We start from the raw sequence: 20,909 nt of genomic DNA, 5'->3' as shown, positions 1-20,909 counted from the left end.
CGTGACACGTTCACAGCTCTGGAGAGTAGGGCCTGGGCAACTCTGGGGACCATTGTTCTGCCCACAGCAGGTGGCACTGCAGGGTCACTGCATTCACATCTGCAATCCAGGGTCACATGTTCTCCACTGTCTGGCCCCAGAGGACTGCACACTGACGGGGAGGTACATGTTATCTCTGTGGTGAGTCAGTCCCAGGACCCAGAATGTTGCTGAGTTTCCCTGCACAAGGCAGTTGGCCACCTGAGAAGGGTCATGAGCCTCAGATTCTGAGGCTCCAGCTCTGTGCACACAAGCTCCTAGAAACACTGACTCTTTCTAACAAAGACAATGCTTCCAGCCAGCTCAAGCACCAAGGTGGGAGTGTCTGGTTCACATGAATCTGCTATCATGTCACTCATTACCACACTGTCCTCACTCACCAGGTAACCCAGTGCCCAACACAGTAGACAGCACAAGGCAGATGCTCTACAGAAGTGGTCAAGAAAATATCATGCCCATGCCAAGGGCAAGGCCAGCCAGTGGCTTCTCAGACTTTCCCATTAAAAATGCAACCTTGGGCTGGAGTTGTGGCTCAGTGGTAGAGCACTTGCCTGGCATGTGCAAGGCCCTGGGCTCGATACTCAGCACCACATATAAATAAATAAAAGATTCACTGACAACTAAAAAAATATTTTAAAAAAACACAACCTCACTCAGTTGGGAGAAACTTCTATCTTCCTCCCAAGAAATGCGGCAGATAATGCAGGGCTTCTAACGTGATGTACCTTCTGCACAGGACTGAAAAAAGTCCACCCTTCTCCAACCAACTTGAAGTTTTCCAGTCCACTGATCCTGGCAGCACCCACGATGGTCACCCCACCTTCCTGCCTGCAGTCCCGACCTGAAAACAGTGTCACAGACCAAACAGCAAGCAGGTAACAGGAAAGATCTGCACTCAAGTTCCACATCTTTACTCCAAGTAAGGAGTCCAGACACAAGCCTGACGATTCGTGAAATGACTTAGCCACCTCACTTACTTCATAGGAGCGGGCAACCCACATACCGAGAAGCCGGTTTTCAACAGCACTTGCTCACTACTTTGCCTAAGAAAGCCCCTCATGAGCCCCGAGAGGGCCCAGGCAGGTCCTCCTACCTGTTCTACAGCAGGTGCTGGAACATATGGGGGGCGAGTATCTGGATCATCATGCTTGGGCTGAGCCAGCTGTGAGCACAGAGAGACCCTGCAAGCACCCCTTGCCAACACTGGCTGCACTGGACTGCACCAGCAACACCAGAAGCAGTTGGGTCTCCAGTGAGGCAGTAAGGATGGTTACATGAAAGGGACTTATTGGGGGAAATGGCTCCTGCAACTATGGAGTCTGAGGTGTCCCACAACGAGCCACCCAAAGCTGGAGACCCCAGGATGCTGGTCGCCTGGCTCAGTCCAAGTGTGAGGGCCTCAGCCCAGGCAAACTGATGGTGTGACTCCAAGTCTGAGCCCAAGGGCTGTGGGCATAAGTCCTAGAAGCCAAAGGCGGAAAAGCATGGGGTTCTGCTGTCCAAGGGCAGGAGAAGGATGTCCAGTTCCAGGAGACAACAGAGATCTCCTCTGCTCTGCCTTTTCAGTTCCACGCCACTGCAGCCCAGGAGATGGTGCTGTCCCCACTCACAGTGAACCTGCCTCAGGCAGGCCATTGACTCACAGTCAGTCTGCTCTGGAAGCACCTGCTGACTGTGAGTCTGTGGCCTGCCTGGGGAAGATCCCGGAGCTCTTCACCAGCTCCCAGGGTTCCCTAATCCAGTTGACACCTAGATTAGCCAACCCAATGCCTCCACATTACTCTGGGGGCAGGAACAGGGGCTTTCTGAGATCTGCCCCCAGCTGGTCACCAAGAATACCAGAAGAAGTGACCAGGCCCAATTGATAGGGATGGCCACAGTGCTGCCCCTCCAGATGATGCTCAGAGAGATGCCAGGAAAGAAGGAGGTCACGCAGCAAAGGGCGGGGACACTTTAGATCAGAACAGGCGCTTGAGCTCAGCACTGCTGATTGGGGCCTGGTTTTCTGTGGGGACTATCCTACACACTACAGGGTCAATGAAAACTGTCTCCAGACATCACCCAATATCCCCTAGGAGTGAAAATCATTCCCAGTCAAACACCACTGGTTCAGCTGGCACAGTGGTGCATGACTATAGTCCCAGAAGCTCAAGAGACTGAGCAAGTTTGAGGCCAGTCTCAACCTGAGCAACTTAATGGGGCCCTGTTTCAAAATAAAAAGTGCTGGGGATGTGGCTCAATGGTAAAGCACTCCTGGGTTAAATTCCTTGTACCAAAGGGGAGGAAAGTAAGCAAGAAAAGAAAACCATTGGCTTAGGGTCTCTGATAAGGTGGCACTTGAAAGGAGACCTGATGAGGCAGAGAGTCATCCTGGCATAGGGGACCCCAACAGGGGCATGTTTGAGCAGAAGAAGGAGCCCAGGGGGGCTGAAGCAGATGGAAATGGGGGTGGGGGAGGTCAGGGGACACTGACCCAGAGGTTTCAGGACTTTACTCTGACGTTAAGTCATGATAGGAGGGTTCTGGGCAGACCTGTGATCTGAATTGTGTGTTAAAAGACGGTCTGGGAGGCTCTCCTCCGTGCTCGCCCTGGTTTCTGGTGCAAGGTCCGAGGCCGGAAGCGCAGGATACAGGGCTTCACTGCTGAGCCCGCTGCAGCCTGGCTCTGGTGAGAGTCTTGGTGAGACCCGTAAGGCCGCCGGCCTTGGAGACGTGATGTTTCCAGCTGAAGGTGCTGAGAAGCTGATTTGGGTACCCGAGTGAGCAGTGCATCATCAACATGGATCCAACAGCCAAACCTGAACCTGAACCCGAATTAAAAAGATCGAGGATCGCTTCAGAAACAGTGGAGCTGGAGCCAGAGCAGAAGCTGCCCAGAAACAATCTGAAGAGGAAAAGATGCAAGAAAAACAGACAAGCAATGAAGGGCACACTGATTTCAAGTCCCCCGACTTGAGGTCAGATCAAGAACCTGACAAACAAAGCTGAGAATGTGATTGAGAGTCAGGGCGTCCTTGTGACACCAGCTACCATGTTTATGGCAATGCTGGCCGTTGTAAGTTGTCAGTCCATCTGCGTTGCATCAGATACCAATTCCAACACCTCCAAGTAGACATGCATCGGTTGCAATTAAAAAGTAAGAAAGGGGGACATGTGGAGAGCAGATCAGCACCCCCCCACCCCCGGCCCATCATCGGTTGATCCTGTGGTATCGACAAAAACCAAGCCTGGGAAACCTTCCTTGCCAAAAAGGCAAGGATGTTAACAGACGCTAAGAGTTATCAGACATTCTGTACAATGGGCTTCCTGTGTGCAGCTGGATGTTCCTGGTATTGCAACATTAGGATAACTGCAGAAATGTTTTTAGTTTGTTAACTTTAGTGCACCAAAGAAGCCTCTTGATAACTCATGAGACTTGAGCAACCTACAATGCCCCTATAGTTGAACTTCCTAATTATGAGACCCTTTATAATAAACTTCCTCCATCAGAAAAAAAAAAAAAAAAAAAAAGAGGGTCTGGGGCTGTGGATGCAGCTCGGTGGCGAGCACTTGCCTAAGGCCCTGGGTTCCATCCCCAGCACTGCAAAACTAAAGGTGGTCTGGCTGCAGCACTGGAACTGCCTGGGCTGGGCTGTGGAGCAAGGCAGGGGACAGAAGTCAGTTCAGAGGCTATTGAGGACAACTGGGGAAAGGGAGGCAGGTTGGAAATGTCTTCCTTATACACTATGTTAAATGGCAGTAACACACATGTAAGATAAAATCTACCATCTTAACCAATTCCCAGGGCACAGTTCACGGCACACCCACATGGCTGGGTGACCATCACCACTGTCCACCTCTACAATGGTTCTTCTTCCTAGTGGGAAACTTGCCTCCTCTGGTCATTGGCACCTACCACTCCACTGTGTCTATAAAACTGGCCCCTAGGGCCTTTCCTAGATGAGTCATTATAGCACTAGTCCCCCCGTGCCAGTTTGCTCTGCATAGCACCAGTTCTTGAAGGGCCAGCCATGGTTAGCATGTGTCTGAAATTCCTTCCTTTAAAGCTAATATTCCACATTTGATCCATTCATCCCTGGTGGACACTTTATTATTTCTACCTTTTGGCTACTGGAACATGCTCCTGGGAACACCCTGAAGGACTTGCCCACTGAACCTGATGGATGAACAGTGCCAAGGCTGACCACTAGGGGTGGGGCCTGGGCCCAGCATGAACAGAGATGGAGAAGAGAGAAGGATGCGGGCAACAGTGGAGGTGCCTGGCAGACATCACAGACACTAAGTGGGCAGCTATGCCAAGGAGTCCAGTGCCAAGGCAGAGGTCAGCGCTGCAGATACAAGCATGAGGAACATCAGGGCAGAGGGCCTTGGACTGGCAAGTGATGCACAGCCTGCCACCATGGGAGTGAGTGTCCAGTGTCTGGCCAGAGCGTGGGGCATAGGACCCATAGGGGTTGGGGAGAGGAGACAACAAGGGTCCACCAGTGAGATTGGAGGGATGCAGGGAGAGGAGTATGCCAGACCAAGGGAAGAGAAAGGACAGCAGCGGACAGCTGGGTCTGACCAGGGGAGGACACTGACCCAACAGGCAGTCATGCCAGGGAGAAGCAGTTTGAAAGAAGGGTGGTGTGGGAGACAGCCAGGTTCTGGTCAGAAGGGGTGCTGACCTGATAGCTGTTTAGGGACAGGAGGGGCCCTGCAGATTCCCACCTCCACGGTCATCACCCTGAAGATGGGGAGAAACCAGTCAGGAGGCAGTACCCGGCTCTGCAAGGAAGCAGGTGAACAGGAGAAGGGCCGAGCTTCAGCACACATGGGGTGGGGTCCAGAGCACATGGGGATCCATGGTTCCAGGGCACACAGGGGCAGAGGGGTCCGGGGTGCATGGGGGCAGAGGGGTTCATGGGGGTAGAGGGGTCCAAGGCACATGGGGGTAGAGGGATCTAGGGCACATGGGGGCAGAGGGGTCCAAGGTGCACAGGGGTACTGATGTCCAGGGTGCACAGGGGTCCAGGGGTCCAGAGTACACAGCGAGTGGGGAGATTCAGAGCACATGGGGGGAGATCCGAAGTTCATGGGGGTGGAGAGGGGAGTCAGTGATGGTCTGGAGCATGTGGTGGGAGGATCCAGACTCTCCTCACAGCCCCTCCTATGTGCTTGAGCCTCAGCTCTACTTCACAGGTGGGCTCTTCCCCTGGTGGATCTGGACAGTGACTTGCTTAGTACAGAACACAGCCGACACTTTCCTGTGTGACGTCGGGCTATGCTCATGAACTCTCACACACCTTCCCCTCTCTGGCCCAGCATATGCAGAAGCCCAGGCCAGAATGCTAAGACGGGAGGCCCAGTGCAATGAGGACCGGCCAACCCACAGCACACCAGGCCTGGACCTCCATGGCCTCCCCAATGAGCCTGTGACATTTGAGGGTAGGAGCAAAGTCACTTGGTGACTGTAGTGTCAGCATGACCCACCATCAGCTCACTGTCCATGGAGGTTTGGGTAGCAGGTTCACCTCTCACCGTCCTGGAAGTCCAGGGTTAGGGTGCCACCGACCCATTCACCAGTGAGCGTCCCTTCTGGTTTAGTGCCTGCTACTTGTCACTGCTGTGCTCACAGGAAGGAGCTCTCCAATGTCCTTTCCCATAAGGACACTAGTCCTAGCAGATCAGAGCCTCCCCATAGGACGTCATTCAACCTGTTACCTCCTCGACCCATCTCCACCATCAGGGCATTAGGGCTTCCCCTAGGAACTGGGGGGACAGTTCAGTCCCCAGCATGCTCCTTAGCCTCATCGTGCTGCACACAGGGCTTTCTAGAAATTCCTGTTGTCTTTTCCATGTCTTGGTGAGTCCAGGACTTGGCCTTCCCTGGGGAAGGGCTGGGGTACTCAGTCTTCCTGATTATACACTCTTCATTCTGCATAGAAAGGGTTAACAGAAAGCGGATCAGTGTTCCTCTGGAGATGGTCAGGGGAGAGGGAGGGCAGGGAGGAGGGACTGCAATTGGTGGTGACAGTTCCATGGTTGTGGACTTACCAAATTCTCCACTTTCAATAAACGCAGTTTATTGTACACCAACTACATCTTGACAAAATTGTTTGAAGGTTAGTTTTTTTAACTAGATTTTAAGAGTTTAAGGTAGATTCACATACACTTGTAAGACACAATGCAGTGGGGTCCTGTGGGCCCTCCACCCTGACTCCCTCAGTGGGAACTCTGGCCACACGGCAGGGTAATGCCCTGGACCATGGCCCAGCTGCCACCCGCAGCCCTACTCCACCTCCCTGGGCCGTTCCGTTGACTTTATCACAGAGGCCACTCACACTTCCACCAGGCAAGACCAGAACTGCCCTGCCACCACGAGGGTTCCCTGTGAACTGGCCTGTGCTTTATATTTTCAGTTGTATATATGTAGTTATACATATAACACAAAATTCACTGAGATGGGGCCATGGAGCAGCTCAGTGACAGAGCAGGCCCTAGGCTCCATCCCCAGCAACACATCACAAACACACACACACACACACACACACACACACACACACTATACCACATGGCCATTTTTGGTTTTTGTTTTTGTTTTTTTTTTTTAAGAAAGAAGAGTGAAACTCCTAAGAGCTTTACTCAAGACCATAACACTAGTTAAAAAACAAAAAGCAGCTGAGTCACCCTAATCAGGTTCCCACTACTGAAATCCCAGGGGTAATCCAGGCTGTGGACCCAAGCCCACTTCGCCACCACTCTCTCTACAGAGCAGCGTGGCCCTGGGTCTCTGGCCGCCCGCTCGGTCTGCGTATCACACATGGGAACCCCACATGGCCATTTTTAGGTGTACAGTTTAGTGGGGTTGAGTACACTACCTCATGTCTGCTGTTTAAAAGGTGGTTTTCTATTGTTTCCTTTGCTTTGTTTTTGTGGTGCTGGGGTCTGAACCCAGGGCCTGAGCAAGCAGGGCAACTACAGTGCTCTATCACTGAAAAACATCCCAGGCCTAAAAGGTTGGTATTTGAAAAAAAAAAAAATTTTTTTTTTTTTTTTCCCAGAAACTCCAGAGTGCTCAGAGAGCAGGGCCTGCTCTGCTGCCTGGGGCCCCTGGTCCCACCCCTTTGCCTTCGCTACAGCATCAGGAAACCATGGTCCCAGACCAGAGGGGTGGTGTCCAAAGAGTGAGCCTGGGATGTCACACCTGCAGGATGTCTGGGACATGTCTACTCCCACCGTGCACTTGCCTGGCACCTCTGTGGGGCTGCTTCTGGAATCCAGGATCCACGCCCAGACCCCCTGGTTCTTGCACATCCATAGGCCCAGGGAGCCAGAGGATATGCTTAGGGTGAGCGCTGGAAGAGGCAACAGGAAGGCAAGCCCAATCAGGGGAAGGTCCCACAGGCAGGTTTCAGGTTACTCAAATCCCACCACAGCCCTGACACACTGCCCAGGAAAAACCACCACTCCAGCCACTAGCTCCCAACCCAGTTTTCCCCACTGCAAGCTTGTACCCAGCAACGCCAGGTCTCTGCCATCACACTCCTTGCCAAGTCCCAAATTTAATGCCTGGCACGCAGTATGAACCCAGTGGACATGAGCGGATGAGGAAACAATCACCCAGTGTGCACCACAGAGCCCAAGATGGTACTTGCTCCAGGCTGACGTTCCACCTTGAGGGAAGACAGAACGATAGCCACCAGGTGCTACACAAAGACAGCATCTGCATCTGTGAGCTCAGTTTGTCCTGGGAACAGCAGCCCAGGTGGGTTGTAATGAAGGCCCCACCTACTCTTCAGAGTGCTCCAAGGTCTGCTGTTCCAGGGCTTAGCTCCAGCATCTCAATGCCCAGGGTCTTCCCTCTCCCAGGCCATACCAGGTACTGCCCCCACCACCCACAGAGCCCAGGCAGAGCTGCTCCTTGCCCACATTCCTGGCTCCTCCGTGCCCAGAGCAGGCAGATGCTGAAGGGTGGCCTCTGCACCTCTGCTTGGCCACAGCCACAGAACCCCTGAAGGGTCCACAGGAGCTGAATCAGCACAGCAGGTGCAGTGGCAGACACTGGCATAGACAATCTTAAACCAGGGCTGTCTTCAAGGAAAACTGGATCCACAAAGCCTGTCAGAAAGTGATTACCAGGTCCTCAAAAAGCAAGCAAGTAAGCAAGCAATGCCTGGAAGACAGCAAGGAAGCAACCCAGAAAGGGAGTGCAGACAGAATGTGCTAGCCAGCCAGCCACACTGCCACACAGACGTCAGTGCAGAGAACAAGGTGGGATGCTACAATGAGAGCAGAGCCCCAGGATGACAGGTGGGGTGCATTCTCACCCCGCCTGCTGGAATCCATGGGACACCCACTGCATGACTTAAGGTCCCTCCACTTTCAGCGAGCATCTGGTTAATGAAAATCAGGACAGAGCTGGCCTGTCACTGGCCAATCCCTACAAGGCCAAGCCTGCACCCACCAAGGCCCCTCCACCTGCTGGCCTCCCAGTCAGCTAGCATCCCCATCCAGAAGCCTCAGACCCAGGTCCCCACAGGGAGCCTCTCAGGAGGCTGGCCTGCTGTTAGCTGTGTTTGAGTCTGGGGCTGGAGGAGGTGGGGCAGTGCTCATTCAGGACACAGTGTGGCCCAGGCCTCGCCACCCCACGGCTTTCCCTCTTCCTCCTCACCCATGCTATGGCATGAGTTGGCAGGTCTGTGCCGACTGCTCTGACACATGCTTCCCTGGGGATCCTCCCTGGGGCAGCTCACCAGACCAAGAGCACACCCGGGCAGCAGCCCTACGCTCCGGAGACCACCCACCCCCATGCCCTGCACCTCCCAGGGTACCCACAGTAGGGCCTGCGCTTGGCAGTGCTGGCAGGGGACCCCACAAGCTGCAGGAGCCCAGTCTGTCCCCATATGGACACAGGCTCTCTGGGAGACACTCCAGTCAGGAATTCCCAGTCTTCAGTGTTTATTACTGGAAAATTCACTCTTGGCATACCTTCTGGGCCTGCAAGTGTGCCAGCCAGTGACAGCACGGAGTGTGAGGGGCGCTCCAGCGTGTCTCCTGAGCAGGACTGTGCCCTAGCCCAAGTTGGGTCCTTTGCATACATGACAGAAAAGAAGCTGAGCACATGCCAGATTCATTGAAGAAGGCAGATACACATTCAGCAAGAATGCGGATCCTCACCAGAGCAGCAGCCTGTGTCTGGGGTATTAGTATCTGCAGAGGGCAGTAGCTGGGGCTGGACCAGAGAGGGTGTCAAGGAGGAGTTCAGTGAACTCTGCACCAGTTTTTCCAGCATTTGCCCACAGCCTTCCCTCTGTGTCACTCTGCAAAAAGGCAGCAGCAAGGATGAGGGCCAGGATGCTCACCAGCTCCTTGTTCTGCATCTCATGGGTTCGTGAGGGTTTTGTGAATTCCAGCACTCGTGGGCACTTCTCTTTTGAGATCAGAATATCTTTTTTTGTATCCTCAAATTCCTATCTGAAGCTCAACAGAGCCCTGCCAGGCTTTAGAGCAGGAAAGCAGTCCTTGGGTCTCCTGAGCCTTCTGTTTAACTCAAAGCACCATGAGATCTGGCCATCAGTAACACCACAGACAGTGTCTGATGCCACCCCACAAGTAAAGAGACCGAGGCTTGGGAGGGGATGCAGTGCTAGCACTGGCTCCTAGGCCCTACATCCAAGTCCTGGACTCATCTCAACTCACAGTCCACATGATCCCAAAAGTGGCTCAGCCCTAGTGGGCTGGTTCTCCTAACAGCAATCCCAACCTACTCAGGGCTCACAGCCAGAACTGGGAAAGATGGGCCACGTCTGCAGAATGCCATCAGTCTTAGGTAGCTGTTGCTCATTACACTTTCATCCCAAAGCTGAAACAAAAGCCTAAATGCATCAAGACTACAAAAGAACATGATGTAGTAAAAATGTCCCAGATCCACGAAGTCCTCGAGAGTCACATCCAACAGTCCTTTCTGAGCCAGGCAAGGTGGCACACCCACACCTGTAATCCCAGCTACTCGGGAGGCTAAGGAAGGATGATAGCAAGTTCAAGGCCAGTCTCAGCAACTGAGTGAGGCACTGTCCCAAAATAAAAATAAAAAGGACTGGGTATAGCTCCTTGGCACAGTGCCTGCTTACATGTGTGAGTGTGAGTTTGTCCCCAGTACTGCAAAAAAAGAAAGAAAGAAAAAAAAAAAAAAGTCCTATGTGAGTGCAGCAAGGCCACCAAGATCTATATACAACCCTCTCTTCCCCTAACATGCAGGCTTTGTGTGCATGCCCTCAAACATGCAGAAGGAAGCCGTTTCTTAAAATCACCCCTGATTTATACACTGCTGAACAGTCGCTCTGACGAATGCTTCCCAAGCTCCTGCCAGGCCCCAGCCCAGTCTCGGCCCTTCAGGGAGCCCCCACACGCTGCATGGGGCAAGAAAGGTCGACCCCAGTAGAAAGCATCCCACAGGGCCAGGGAAAGGGTGCCCCAAGACAACGTGCTAGAGAAGAGCACACTGGGACAAAGGGCTGGTCCCCAGCAATTTTGAGTGCTACCAAAAGATGCCACCTCAACCCCAGCCTCCAGGGACTGCCCGTGGCTGAGGAAGGGTAACTGCCATAGGAAACCCCATTCACAACTATCCAGCAGAGCAGAAAGGCCCTGCCACCTTGCCTGGTGGGAGGTCACCCAGAAGGGCCATCCAGCTTGGGGTCTCCCCTGAGACTGTAGCAGCCCAGCCTCCCCCATGCCCAGCCCACTGCCTTCCCTCCCTTCCAGAGGTCTCCTCCTCAGCAAGCACCCATAGGCTGACCTCCCTCTCCAAGTCTGCTCCTGGAAGACCAGGTCCTGGGGGAGGAAGTGGGCACTAGGTGGCAACCTGCCCACCTGACACAGGTACAGACTCACCGCCTCACTTTGCCCTGTTCCCTGCCACCATTCTGCAGAAGCTGCCTTATGGACATTTCCTGCCCATGCCCAGCAGATGTTTAGAGGGTGTCTGAGGGGCTCTGCCTTAGGCCAGCGGGCTCCCCTGTCCGTGCATGTGCTGTGATGTGTCTGAAGTTACTGCCACAGGGCTGCTGGTGGTTTTCCATTCGCGGCTCTTGCTTTGTGGGCCGGTCCCCTCCTTCGAGCTCGGGTTAGACTGACGGCACTCTGGTGACCTCTTCTCGCCCCCTCCTCGTGCAGTCATCACCAGTACCTATCATCCCACCATCAGCCCTGCACTACTTCACACGCTGAACTCATGCTCTGCCTCAGCCTCACCCAAGCCAAGAGCCTCAGACCAGCTCTGACCCATCAGGCACAGGGTCCAGGGCTCCCATCACCTTAGTTCTGAGGCTACTCCTGCCAGAGTTGCTGATTTCATCACTGCACAGAAACTGCTGCAGGCTCTGCACACACACCGGCTCTCCTGCCACCACTGCTCCCTGCCTCCCACGCCTTCCTCCTGACTTTGATTTTCTCCTGGAGCACAATTTCTAGTACTTCTTAGGAAAGGATTTGGGGGTGGATGCTTTTTTGTCTCCATCTGACAGTCTTCCACTGCACTCTGCTCTGTGACAGGTAGCTCAGCAAGGCACAGGGTTCTGCCCTGGGTTTGCTCCCTGTGGCCCTGAGATCTCCCTCCTCAGACCTCTGGGCCTGAGTCTTCACCTGGCCCACCTGTCATCCCACAAGGTCTTGGCCTTTCCCCTTGGGCCCCCAAGGTTTAAACATGGGTCGTGTCCCCCAAGGGTCCATATGATCAAGGGCTTGGTCTACAGGGTGGTGCTGTTGGTAGAGGTGGGGCTTCAGGAGGTATGACCTAGATGGATGTCCTTTAGTCATTTGGGGGGGCATAACCTTAGAGGGACGGTGGGGTCCCACCTCTCCTGACTTCCTGTTGGTGATGGAAGCCCGTACACACATGCCCCCTCCATGATGTGCCCCCATCTTTAGCCCTCAGCAGAGGCAAACCAACGGAGCTGCCTGATCTTGAACCCAAATCTCCAAAACTGTGAGCCACATGGACCTTTTCTCTTTATAAAGTTAGCTGCTTTGGGCATCTCGTCACTGTGACAAAAGGCTGACACATACATGCAGTTTCACCCATGTGTCCAGCTGTATTCAGTACCCCTTATCCTACTTAGAACTTTGTTTACTGAACCTGATCACTCAACTCAGAAAATTACTGGCCATGAGATGAAAACACCTCCCTTCACTCTGCTACCTTCCCTTAAGTTCCATTAGGTGCACCCTGAGGCTTCTCCTTGCCTCAGAACCTTCCACAGTTCCCCTGACCTCCCTGCACTGCACACCAGGTAATTTCCCCAAACCTACCCTCCATCTCCTGATTCCCTCTTCACTCCCTAACCCACTCGATGGAGTGGCTCCTGTATTCTTAATTCAGTGCCCATGTTCTTCATTTCTGGAGGCTTCCTTTTTCTCCTACTTAAGCAGGGCCTGCAGTTTCCACAGAAAGTCTCTCAGCCACCACGGTTCCCATTCTCTCTATTCATTTCTGTTATTTGCTGATCCTTGCTCTTGGAAATCACCTTCCTGTGTGTTCTGAACTCTGCTTCAGAAGTTTGCCAGGAGGGTCCCCCTGGGAAAGTCTGAACTTCGTACTGCCAGGTTCCCCAGGTCCCATTCAGTACATGGAGAGTAGGGCTTTCCAACAGCCCCACAGGCTTAGCTTTGTGCCTCACCCTCTTTCCAGCCCTCCCTAGCCTCATCCAGCCCTGGGCACACTCTCTCCCCACCCCTGTTCCCCTACCCCCTAGGTCTCAGCCTCCCCAGGACTCACCCTTCTTCCCCTTCTCCATGGAGGAGTGGCATTGACAGCCCATTCCCATGAGTCGGAGATGGTCATGAAAGTGACGCTGCGCTACGTGACTTTCAAGCTGAGCTTAGGACCTACCGCCACTTCTGCTCTGATGCCCAGAAAACATCCAGTAAATACTCTCAACTCACCAGCTATTCAGGAGGCTGAGGCAAGGAGGATCACAAGTTCAAGGCTAACCTGGGCAACTCTGAGAGACCCTGTTTCAAAATATCAAATAAAAAAGACTGGGGATGCAGCTCAGAAGCACAGTGCTTGATGAGTGTGAGTGAGGCCCTGGATTCAACTCAATCCCCAGAACCACACAAAAAGACCTCAACTCAGGGCTTGGGATGAGGCTTAGTGTATCCAGCATGCACACAAGGCCCTGGGTTCAATCGTAGCACAACAAAAAAGAAAAATCTTGAAAAATTTCGACTCAGCCTCTGGAAGGATAAGAGATCATGGCAAGCTGCCCAGCTGTCAGCTGCATGAGCCCTGTGGACCTGTGAGGCCCAAAAGGATCATTAAGCCCAGTTGAAGCTTCACCCCACTGGGCCATCCTGCCAGAGGAGCCCCACCAGCCAGCAGATAACCCCAATGGTGGGCAAAAGCACCCAGCCCTGGGTGGGTTCCTGCAGTCACAGGGTGGGACTCAGTACCCTCTTGCTTCTGGCGCTGGGGCAAATGCCTTCTCTCTTTCCATCTCAGGACTCAAAACCTTGTTTCTGTGCATTTTCCCATATTCCTAGGGCCTGTGGTGGAGAGGTCCACCTGCAGGAACCAGGTCCAACCATTCCTTCTCAGTGGGCATTGCATGGGTACCTCAAACATGCCAGTCCAAACCCCAACTCCTGCCAACCCCTCCTCTGTGCTGCCCATTCTGCAACCTGTACCCCTACTCTCCCCACTAGGTCACTGGAGTCACACCCTGCCACTGTCCCAGCTTCCATTTTTGCCCCCTTCTCTCCCAGAGGAAACCCTCAAACAGCAAAGCTGATCCCATCATGCTCCTCCCTACATGCATGTGACATATCCCCCCCAGTCAAGCTCCTGATCCCACCTACAGATAGCCCACCTGGCCAGCTCCATGCTCCAGGCACACAGGGCCTTCAGCAGGGATCCACCGCGTCTCAGGGGCTGGCCTGCCTTGAGGCGCTCAGCCTCCAGCCTCAGCTGACGTCCATCCTCCCTCCACCCCCAACTGAGCAACGCCCTCTGCGGCCCACCCTGGCTTGGCCACAGGCCTACCGTGATGTAAAGCCTCCAAGCTTCCCACCACCCCAAACTGGCAGAGCGGAACTGGGCGCCGCACAGCCAGGGCAACTCTCATTTGAGCAGCTCCCTGAGAGGAGGGCAGCTTTAGAAATGTGATGGAATTCACCCCTAGCGCTCAATCCCAGACTCAGGATTCCTTCACTGCTGTCTTCTAGAAAACCCAGGCAGGGGGAGAGGCTGAGCAGGATGTGCAGGTCAGAGGGAAGAAGATCCCCAGGTGGGACGCCAGCCAGTAGGTCAAGTCATCACAGGACACACCACTGTACCTACCCATCCATCTGCTGACAGACATTTAGGCTGACAGACATTCTGGTCGCTAATCTACTGCTGCTGTGAATGTGGCAGCTGATTCTGCCTTTAGCCTTTGTTTAATGCTCACACTATCCCCCAGGATAACTGGAAACACTCTTGAAAACTGGAATCAAGAGAAAAGATGAAGGGCTGGGGAGATAGCTCAGCTGGTAAAAGTGCTTGCCTCACAAGCAAAGGCCCTGAGTTCAATCCCCAGCACCGCAAAAAAAAAAAAAAAAAGAGAGAAAAGATGACTGCTCTGGGTACCTTGTCCCTGGAGTGGGTGTGCCTGCCCAGTCTCTCTGAAAAGCCCACCCACCACCCCATATGGCAGCATGGGTGGAGGGAGATCAGCAAAACCCACCACAGCAGACTTAAAGGGCCAGCGTGCAGAACTCAGAGGATCTCTGCTTCTTGGCCATGAAGGGGCACCACTTGAAGTGTTTCCAACACCCCCCTGCCTCCATCCAGCACAAAAACAATGAAAAATGGAAGAGCTTTAAAATACTTACTGTAGGAAGGAAAAAATCATTCCATTCATCTTACCCAACTATTCTCCATAAATTACCATAGTATAAAATGTTCTATTTTACTTCTGCTTAATCTATGCGAATCAGTGGAGGGAAAAAAAAAACATTCATTTTTGTCTTTGTCCATCAACACTTGAATTGCCCATCAATATCTAAGTTTCTTTGCAATCCAACTGTGAAAAGTACAAATGCAACTGTTCCACTAAGTGGGACCCATGTAAAAACTGCTACAGTCCTGTCCTCTAGCACAGGAGACTGCCTGACATGCAAGGAACCAAGGTGCTTATGCCCGCCAGCTCTGGGACCCAACAGTCCTGTTCTGCTCCTTCCAGTCAGTTCACTTGTCCTCTCTGAGACCTCGTTTGTAAACCGGGGTGCATTAGGAGAGTCCAGACATTGACAACCCAAACCTGTGTTTTAACCAACCCCAGTTTATCTCCCCCACCCACATCATAGCCAAGCATGGGTGGATAGGAAAGGATGGCGATGTGTCCCAAGCTGACACTTATGCCCAGTCCCTTCACCTCCAGCCCCTGTCACCCCTGGTCCTGGAGTTCTCTACTGGATCCTGAGTATCTGGCCAACAGGCCACAGGAGGGCCCCTTGAGAGGTTTGGGGGCCAGGCCTGATGTGGTGGACCCACTGTTCAAGTTCAGCCCAGGCTCCAACAATCCCTCCTTTCACTCTCAAAAGACCTTGCAGAAGTAGCTGGAACCATGATGACCTCTGGGTTCCAGGAAGCACTAACTTGAACCCTGAGGAACTAAATGTTGGTCCCATAACAAGTCCCCGTCTTCCTGCCCCACCCTTAGCTCTGCTGACATGGAGGGCACTCGTTCACTGGGCTACTGCTATGAGCCTTTGCCTCCAACAGTACCCCAAGGCAAGTCCAATCACTGCCACCTGGCAGCAAGGGACACTGACGCATGGGGTTGGGAGGGGGAGTGCAGGGTCCCCACCCAGGCCCTGGAGCAAATGTCCGTTGCACTGTCCTGCCTTTGAGGCTATTCAGATGAGCAGCTCTGGAAAGAGCAGACTCCAGAGGAGCTAAGATGGGGAGACACTTAAAGCCACAGCCACCTACACATCTCTCTCTCTGAGCTGAAATCAGCCCGCCATCACCCACCTTCGCCAGGTCCAGAGCAAACCACTTATGGGTTGTGGATGCACAATGCCATCGATTCCAAGGAGACAGAGCCATGGTAGCTCTTAGGTGTGTGCACCTTTGTATATTTAAAGCAAGAGCATCTGCTATTCTGGGAATTCTTGGTGGCTCAAACCAGGCACTAAAACATCCTTAAATTACCCATTTATCCTCTTAAAGTTGAATGCAATTACCTAAACCCTCCCCATTTTAGGGGAACATGTGGGGCCCTGGCTTCCTTTCTCCAGGGATCCCGCCTGCTGGACACCACTGAATCCAAATGCCAATTACGAGAAACCCATGGCTCCCGGCCTATGACTCGCCCATTTAACAGAAACCACATCACACACTTCCAGTAAGCACACAGCTCTGACTGGGAAACACAAAGCCCCAGTGACAGTCACACAGAAACTGATGCTCGCCTATCTGTGGCTCCCTTGCCCTGTGAGTGCCCTGGTATAGGGGAGGCCCATGAGGCCCCACCCTCTCCACCACACACAGAAACCACAGCAAAACCTGGAAAATGAGACCAGCTTCCTGCTGGGAATCCCTGCCTTGACACCAGGGTGGTGTCTACAGAGCCACCTTAAGAGCAGCAGGCTCCCAGGCCCCAGGTCCCCACTGGCTGAGTCTGAAAGGACACACTGCGCCTGGCTTAGCACTGCTGAGCACCACTGCCCCAACTTCCCCGCCCGCACTCCCTGCCAGGTACCCACTAAAAGAGGGAGATGGCCCTGGCAGGCCTGTGTGATGCCAGGCCACTGGTATTCTAGTGGTTCACCCGAAAGTGGCCTTGGTCCCAGCTGTGTACCTGGAATTCATCAGCTAAAAACTAGCCAGCAGCTTGGCTGGAAGGTAACACTCAAACTCAAATGCCAGAAAGAGACCCATGCCGGGCACAGGGCATTGACACCATACTGTATAGACAGCAGCACGTTCCTCGGGTGAAGCAAAGTGGGGAAGTCAAGGCATGGGATGGTGGCTGCCCTCTCAGGATCATTCTCCTATCCTGCCTGCCCCAGGTTGTGGAAAACCAGGCATCTCACAGCTTCCACCAAGACCCTTCCCACAGCACCCCAACCTCAGGGTCTGTTGACATGCTGGTTATGCCTCTAGCAGTGTCTACCCTCCGTGTCATCACCCACCTTCCTCAGCCCTGTTAGGAAGCCCTAAAAGAAGGACCAGTCTGTATTTTTCCATGCATACTGAGGGCCCTCTCCTTGCCCTACCCTGGGACCTGCCCCTGCTCTTCTAAAGTGCCAACCCCGTTAGCCAGGCAATCAAGATGCAGAGAGCCAGTCACAGAGGGACAGCTCTACTCAAGGGCCTGTAGAGAGTAAGCTGGCACTCTGGAACCTGAAGGGTCCCTAGGCATGGTTTTGGACCCCTGGCCAACTAAGGCTATGTTCAACTGACAGCAATAGGCATATGTAGCACTACCTGGTGCTGGTAGATTTCCACAGAACTCCCTCCCCCAGGGAGTGCTGGAGTTTGCACACAGGCAGACTACATAGGACTTGCAGGGTCTGCTGGAAAAACACACAGAAAGTCTTGCAGGTTTCTCTTAGTGAAGGCCCTCTCATCTCGAATCTGAATCCAGAATATTACAGAAAGTATCCAGATAAACATCACTCAGCAAAGCAGTATTACAAGGAGTGTTTCCCTAAAAAGGAGGAGATAGTGAAGGTTGAGAGTCCCTACCCTAGAAGTGGTTGGGGGCTGCTGATGAGAGCCATCTCTGTGGAGCATATAGCTGAGGGTATTAATAAGTCATCAAACCAAGCAAGCCCATACACCTGGCCAGCATCATCCACCCACAGATCAACTCCTCCTCAGAGATGGAAAACAAATGCATCCTGGATCATCAATACGCTCTTTGATGTAGTCAAGAAACCAGGCTGAGGTCAGTTCTGGGTCCAGTGTCCCCTCCCCACTTGCCATGATCCCTCCCTGCCTGGTGACCAGGGATGTACATCTAGGTTGATTAACAGGATGTTATAACCTAGCCAGAAACACTGGCCGCTGATGCTTCTGGTTCAAGGAGGACACCAGCTCCTCCAAAGTATTCCCCCTTCTTGGACATTGACTCTCCTTAGAAAGTCTTCACCTTCAAGGAAAGCAAGACACCAAGAGAGGACAGGCCAGGACCTCCTGTGTGCTGCCTTCGGTGCAGCACCCTAAGCCTGAGTGCTTTCCATCAAGAAAAACCACAATGGTGTTCAGAAAGCTGACTTGAAGGGAGGAATGCAATGCGATGCTTCGCAAATGTCAGGTTAATGTTAAACTATTGCATTATTCATCAGGCTTTTTTTTCCCCCAAATTACACAGGTATTTATTATTCAGATAGTGAAATTTGTAATTATCATTGACAAATACTTTAAGCATTTCCAATCACTTTTTAGAACTACAGGAAAAATGAATAAGATTTTTATTTCAGAATATTTTCCACCACACTGTAATAAACAAAAAGCTCAGTGTTCAGTTTTAAACTAAAGCAGGGATTAAATTGAAAATGTACTTTGAATTGTACATCTAAATACAAAAGTGGAAAAAAAGACTCTGAACTGTGTGAACAATCTTCCCCAGACCTACCCTCCTACAGCCAGCATTTAACACTTCAGCTCCCCCAGACCTGGCATTTTCCCAGGACTGACGCTACTCTCCTGTGCCACAATGTGCCCAATCAGACAGAAGAGAAGCATAAAATTCAGCTCATAATCCAAGGCAAAATTCTGAGCTTTGGTTTGAAAAATGAAAAGCTATTGGGGTTAGAAAACATACAACACAGTCCAAACCTTCAAACTATCAGGATATTTTAATCCAAAGACAGACCTCAAATGAGAGACCACTCAAGTTTAGACTGACCACAGAGCACAGTTTCCAGAGATCTGAGACAGATGTGGCTGGAATCTAGGGTCAGGGACAAATATCAGACAGTATGGGCAAAGACAACAGTGAGAAAGAGGACAGCTCTGAAAGAAATCCTGCCTGTGCCCTTCCTCCACCAGAACACAGCTTTGGGCTGAATTCTCAGGAAAACTTAATGCACCAACTCTCAGAGGCCCTGGTCAACCCATGCAGCAGGCCTTCAAGGGAAGTTGGTTGCTAAAGAGGAAACATTGGGGATCCTATTCTCAGTTCTGGGGCACACCCGCAAGGGTAGTAACATCTATAGAAATAAAGTATTTTCTATAAACGGAAAGTCAAGTCCTCTCTGAAATTACCTTCCCTTCCAAGGTGCCAGCGTGACCTGGAAACACTGCCTCTGCCACAGACACCATGGAAAGGGCATCCGGAGGCACCAGCAACCCCCAGTGTTTCCAGAGACACAGTCCGTTACTTGCCTGCAAACATTTTCCTGACTGCCCCCGTCATCTGCCACCAAAAAAAAAAAAAAAAAGAAAAAGAAAACACACACACACACACACACACACACTGCTGCCCACTCCCAAATGACTTTTTCACAATTGGACTTGATTTTTCCTTAACTAGCGACAAAAAGTCACTTAAACGAAAAACCACTCCTTGTACTGATACTGAATGAAGGGACCTCACCCGGGTGAGCCCACAAACAAATCAATAGCAGGCAGGACTGAACGCACCTCAGAGGGACTGCAGCAAGCAAAGGGCTGGGCGCCCAGGGCGTGGCCAAGGACAGGCGAGGCCCCAAACCACACCCAGCTTCGGGAAGCGCTGGGGTCGCCAAGAACCCCCAATACAGCTGCTGGAGCGCCGCCACTCTGACCCCCCTCTGGGCCAGGCCAAGGCCCATCAAGAGCGGCCCCGTGCACTGCAGGCCCTCAACCCAACACTCCCGACCCCCAGATAAAGCTCCCCTACTGCAAAGGCTGTGGAACACGAGCCTTAACGTTTGTCCCTGAGCTTGCCCCAAATCTCGGGTGCGGGTCTTCCAAACCGACCCGCTTGCTGTCTGACCGGAATGGGCGCACCAGGGGGCGCGGATTTATGGAACTCAATCCTGCGAGATCACTCACGGAGGGGGAGAGGGGCTGGGACCCTGAGCCAAGTAAAGTAGTCAGCCTCGCGAGAGACGGGGTCTGTTCCTCCGGTCGATTGGTGACGCGGCGGCCTAGATGTCCGATCCGCCCGGACGCAGAGCGTCTTGACCCGCTCTCGCCCTTGGTCCTCGCGTTGACCCCACCCAAGCCGTGCCTCCCCAGGACCCTAGAGCCGGGGCCCTCCCGCTACGAGGGCCCAATGTGCCGCCCCTGGACATCGAGACTGCGCCCAGAACCCTCGCAGGATCACAGCATCGCCGCGACATGTCCCTGCGCCGCAAGCACCCGGCCCCTCTCTGGCCGCGGTGGGACACAAGCCCCAGGCTGGCGGCGGGGACGCAGCGCCCGCAGTGCGACTGGCGCGGCCGCCGAGGCACGGGGACCGCCGCCCAGACCCCGACCCCGTGGTTCAAGAAGGGGCGTTAGCGCCGAGTGAGGAGCAGCACCTCCCACCCGGGGGAGGCTGCGGGCCCCAGATGCGCTCACTCGCCAGGCGGAAGAAGGACCTATCTCCGAACTCGAGAAGACATGGGTGGGGAAGGGAACAGAATGGAGACGCGAACAGGGCCGAAGGCGGATCCGTACTGGTTTGGGAAGGGAGGGCCAGGAGAGGCATGATGATCCTCTCTGGATACAGGGAAGAGTCTGTCCAGTACCTGAGGATTGGGAAACGAGGGATCCCTACAGACCCAGGGGGAAGAGAAGTCAGGGTCTGTTCCGTAGTGCGGAGTGAGGTTGGAAGGTCCATTATCCTGCGCCCAGAGTAATGGGGGAAGGGGCGGCAGAGAACAGGGGAGGCATCCCTGGTGCAGGGAGAGGGCACCCAGGAAAAGTA

The 20,909-nt window shown here is 53.2% G+C and overlaps 1 protein-coding gene across 3 annotated transcripts in view; it reads right to left on the bottom strand.

Annotated features, from left to right (window-relative positions):
• Zfyve28 (zinc finger FYVE-type containing 28) overlaps nt 1–20,909 on the bottom strand; it is a 114,728-nt gene that overhangs the window by 93,039 nt on the left and 780 nt on the right. The gene's annotated exons all lie outside the window — the stretch shown is intronic.

The sequence above is a fragment of the Sciurus carolinensis genome, chromosome 10 (genome assembly GCF_902686445.1).
Source record: "Sciurus carolinensis chromosome 10, mSciCar1.2, whole genome shotgun sequence".
Taxonomy (NCBI): Eukaryota; Metazoa; Chordata; class Mammalia; order Rodentia; family Sciuridae; genus Sciurus; species Sciurus carolinensis.
The sequence above is the reverse complement of the archived record's forward strand: the minus strand, read 5'-3'. Positions and strand labels throughout refer to the sequence as shown.